Genomic DNA, 4,508 nt, shown 5'->3' with positions numbered 1-4,508 from the left:
GCAGGAAAAGAGATCACTTTTATTGTTGCTGACTAAAACAGAGTCCCACACTGCAGCCCAGACTCAATTTAAATAGACCATTTGTCAGCAATCCTACCTCAGCCTCCCCAGCACTGGGATTACAGATTTGAGCCACTACCCCTTGCATGAGTTTCCTAAGAGCTATCAATTAACTGCTGCAATGTTGTTGGCATTATGGCATGGCTGATCAAGCTCATTTATTCCCCCCCCCCACACACACACACACAATACTCCTCTGAAGCAAGTCTCAACATTAGCCTCAATTTTACACATTAGCATCAGAATGTTTAAAATTATTCTTGCTAGCCAGTCATGGTGGCACATACCTTTAGTTCCAGAACTCATGGGGTGGAAGTGGGAGAGCAGAGGCAGGTGGATTTTTGTGAGCTCAAGGTTCAGCTGGTCTACATAGAGCGTTCCAGGCCAGTCAGCACTACATCAGACTGAGACCCTGTCTGAGAGAGAAAGAGGGAGGGAGGAACAGGGGGAGGGGAGGGGGAGAAGAAAAGAGAAGAGGAGAGGAGAGGGGAGAGGAGAGTCTGCTTGGCATACCTCACGGCATAAACTCATATATTGCAAGGCCAGAATTAAACTGAACTCTGCCTAACTGTATAGCCCATACTTTTAAGAATTTTCAGGCTCTGAAAATCATTCTAAACCCTAGGTCCAGTGAGATGAGCTGAATAAGAATCCTTGAGTGTGTTAGGGGGAATGGAAGGCATTTCCTGTACCCAAGTAACACTTTCATCACCAATGCCTAGTTAATGCATATTTAACATTCAAATTACTATGACTATACAGACTTCATAAATTTCCCAGTAAAATAGAAACTCAGGAGCCTGTTTAGTTTTAGTAAAGTTAACACAAATTTCAAACAACATAAAAGAAAAGAGAAAATGTATTTTTTTTTTCAGTTCAACCTACTATTCTGTTTCTATGGAAACAAGTAAAGGCGAACTGTAGGAAGTACAGCTTAGGTAAGATTCACCTTTACCCCTAGAACTGCTAAGCTCCTTTTCCCTTTCAAATAAAGTAATGCTGCGTAAACAAGCCATTAAGACTGAGGGACTGGCAGATTGTTGGAAAGAAGGGATTTAACAATAATGGAATTATAAGAGCAGCTTCAATTCAACAAAGTTCCTGGCCCTGTGAATTATTTTGTTAACTCAGGTACAAGTTTCTTTGGTATAATAATATGAGACTACTTAATCCCTAGCAACCAGCTACCCTGAGGTGTGATTATCTGGCAGAAATTCAGAGGCTAATGTGCCTGAACTGAGTCATCTGCAACCTCCCTGCGAAAGAGTCCAATTTCAATTAACCAGGACCCAATGGACTGGAATCCTCAACTAATTGCATCCACTTTTTCCTTAGAGTGCCCAATGATAAGAAAAATTTCTGCAAACCTATCAAGGAAATTTAGCACAGGGTGTATTGTATATTCCTGTACTATTGCAACATGAGTTTTGAAACTTTATGTTCACTATTCTTCCAATTCCTTACCTGCAAAATGCTTACTGGGAGAATTAATTAAAATAACAGATGTGGGGTTTTCACCCAGTACCTGGAACTAACTAATTTTCACATATATTAATAATCATTTACTTTATAATGTCTTCCAAAAAACATCTTTCAGAAAGGTTTCTGTGTCAGCCTTTACCTATCTCTCAGCATCTCTCTCTTGCTGTTACCAAGAATAGATAGTGATCTCTGTTGTCTAAGTGATGTTCCAGATACCTAGCAAGGACTTCAATTATCTCCCATGAGTCTGCAGCAATACTTTCAAAAGCATGCAAGAACCAAACATTTCCAAATATTTTGGCAGTAAAACCGAAACAATATTCAAGCCCCTGTTCTCTTGATCTCTTTACTCTCATTGTCCTTATCTCTCCCATGCACAGATATTTACCTATGTTTCATAGAGTCCACACAGTCTCTAAGACCCAGTATGTCCTTGACTCAATGCAGAAACAAGCTACATCTACGGAGTTTTTTAAGTACAGCACCATGCCCAATTAGATGCTAAATTGGGCACCACTTCCTGATGATGATGATTATCATTATTATTCCCACCACCAGACTAAGGCGAAATTGCTCAAAAAGGCAAGCTGTTTTCTCTTCTCTAACACACATTGCATATTTTCCTTTCCTAACATTTTCCCTTGTATATGCAGAATCCAGAACCTTCTCTCATACTGAAGTTTGGGGAACCAATGACAATTAAAAATGAATCCAGAGACAAAGAAAAAGGAAGAGTTTCCAGGTGAGTTTCTAACACCATTAAAAAAATATTCTAGGGCTCTCTGCTCCTCCCTGTTCCAGAGATCTCTGTATCTTCTTGTGCAGTGCTAGCCTCTTCCCATAGACAGAAAGGTGAAGGTCGGTATGAACAGATTTGGCCATATTGGGCACCTGGTTACTTTGCATCTGGCAAAGTGGATATTGTTGCCATCAACGAGCCCTTCATTGTCCTCAACTATGTGGTCTACATGTTCCAGTATGACTCCATCCATGGCAAACTCAATGGCACAGTCAAGGCTGAGAATGAGAAGCTTGTCATCAATGGGAAGCCCATCACCATCTTCCAGAAGTGAGATCCTGCTAACATCAAATGGGGTGATGCTGGTGCTGAGTATGTCGTGGAGTCTACTGGTGTCTTCACCACCATGGAGAAGGCCGGGGCCCACTTGAAGGGTGGGGCCAAAAGGGTCCTCATCTCCGCCTCTTCTGCTGATGCCCCCATGTTTGTGATGGGTGTGAACCATGAGAAATATGACAACTCACTCAAGATGGTCAGCAATGCATCCTGCACCACCAACTGCTTAGCCCCCCTGGCCAAGGTTATCCATGACAACTTTGGCATCGTGTAAGGGCTCATGACCACAGTCAATGCCATCACCGCCACTCAGAAGACTGTGGATGGCCCCTCTGGAAAGCTGTGGCATGATGGCCGTGGGGCTGCCCAGAACATCATCCCTGCATCCACTGGTGCTGCCAAGGCTGTGGGCAAGGTCATCCCAGAGCTGAACGGGAAGCTCACTGGCATGGCCTTCTGTGTTCCCACCCCCAATGTGTCCGTTGTAGATCTGACATGCCGCCTAGAGAAACATGCCAAATATGATGACATCAAGAAGGTGGTGAAGCAGGCATCTGAGGGCTCACTGAAGGGCATCCTGGGCTACACTGAGGACTAGGTTGTCTCCTGCAACTTCAACATCAACTCTTACTCTTCGACCTTTGATGCTGGGGCCGGCATTGCTCTCAATGACAACTTTGTAAAGCTCATTTCCTGGTATGACAGTGAATACGGCTACAGCAACAGGGTCATGGACCTCATGGCCTACATGGCCTCCAAGGAGTAAGAAACCCTGGACCACCCACCCCAGCGAGGACACTGAGAGCAAGAAAGAGGCCCTCGGTTACTGAGGAGTCCCTGTCCTCAAGACTGAGCATCTCCCTCACAATTTCCATCCCAGACCCCATAAATAACAGGAGGGGCCTAGGGAGCCTCCATACTCTCTGAAATAATCAATAAACGTTTGCTGCACCCCCCAAAAAATATTCTAGAAGATGATAAGATCTTTCAGAACTCCTGGCATACCAACTCAGAGCTCACTCATAATAAAGAGAAACATGAACATAATTCTTCAAGTGAAAAAAATGATACATAAGAAGGCCAAAAGTTCTTACTGTGCCATTATTAACAAAATCTATGGTAAGCTAAACTAGTGGGGAAATGATGGTACCAGTTTACCTGATCTAATTAAAGAGTGTCAAAATATCTACTTCAAAGGTCCTCAAGGGTAAGTCCAAGTGTTAAAGTCTATAAATCATATGGTATGTAATTCAGAAGCATGAAAAACAGTTCAGATTTTCCTAAAACTTCACAGAGAACATGATGATTGTAAGATGCACTAGATAGCTACATTGTCATAGTAGAGGCTGAAAATTTTTTTGAGACTATAACAAAATACTTTGTATTGAGTAACTTTTTTAAAAATTTATTTTATTTACATTATATTTGCATTTCAGATTTTATCCCCTTACCCCATTCCCCCTTCCACCCAGGAACCCCTTATCCCATCCCCCTCCTCCTGCTTCTATGAGAGTGTGCCCCCACCTGATCCCCACTCCCACCTCCCCACCCTTGAATTCCTTCCCGATTGATGTTCAGCCTTCATGGGACCAAGGATCTCCTCTCCCACCTATGCCCGACAAGGCCATCCTCCCCTACATATATATCTGGAGTCATGGGTCCCTCCCTATGTGCTCCCAGGCTGTGGTTTAGATCCCGGGGATGAGTAACTTAAAAAGAATAAAAAAGTTTACAAGCTAGGTATGGTGGCACATGCCTATATTCTCAGCACTCAGAAATTTAAAGCAGACTTCATAATTTGCTCTATATCTTACTCTTCTGGGCTCAGTTGTCTTCAAATTAATGGTCTGACCATATGCTTTCTTTACAAATCTCCCCAAATCCACCTAGT

At 42.9% G+C, this 4,508-nt stretch overlaps 1 pseudogene; it reads left to right on the top strand.

Moving 5' to 3' along the window:
- The first annotated feature begins 2,247 nt into the window (after window positions 1–2,247).
- Window positions 2,248–3,422, top strand: LOC117695111 (glyceraldehyde-3-phosphate dehydrogenase pseudogene; annotated as a pseudogene).
- Window positions 3,423–4,508: the final 1,086 nt, after the last annotated feature.

This window comes from Arvicanthis niloticus, chromosome X, assembly GCF_011762505.2.
Source record: "Arvicanthis niloticus isolate mArvNil1 chromosome X, mArvNil1.pat.X, whole genome shotgun sequence".
Lineage (NCBI taxonomy): Eukaryota > Metazoa > Chordata > Mammalia > Rodentia > Muridae > Arvicanthis > Arvicanthis niloticus.
Note: the sequence above shows the minus strand (reverse complement) of the source record. Positions and strands in the feature narration are given on the sequence as shown.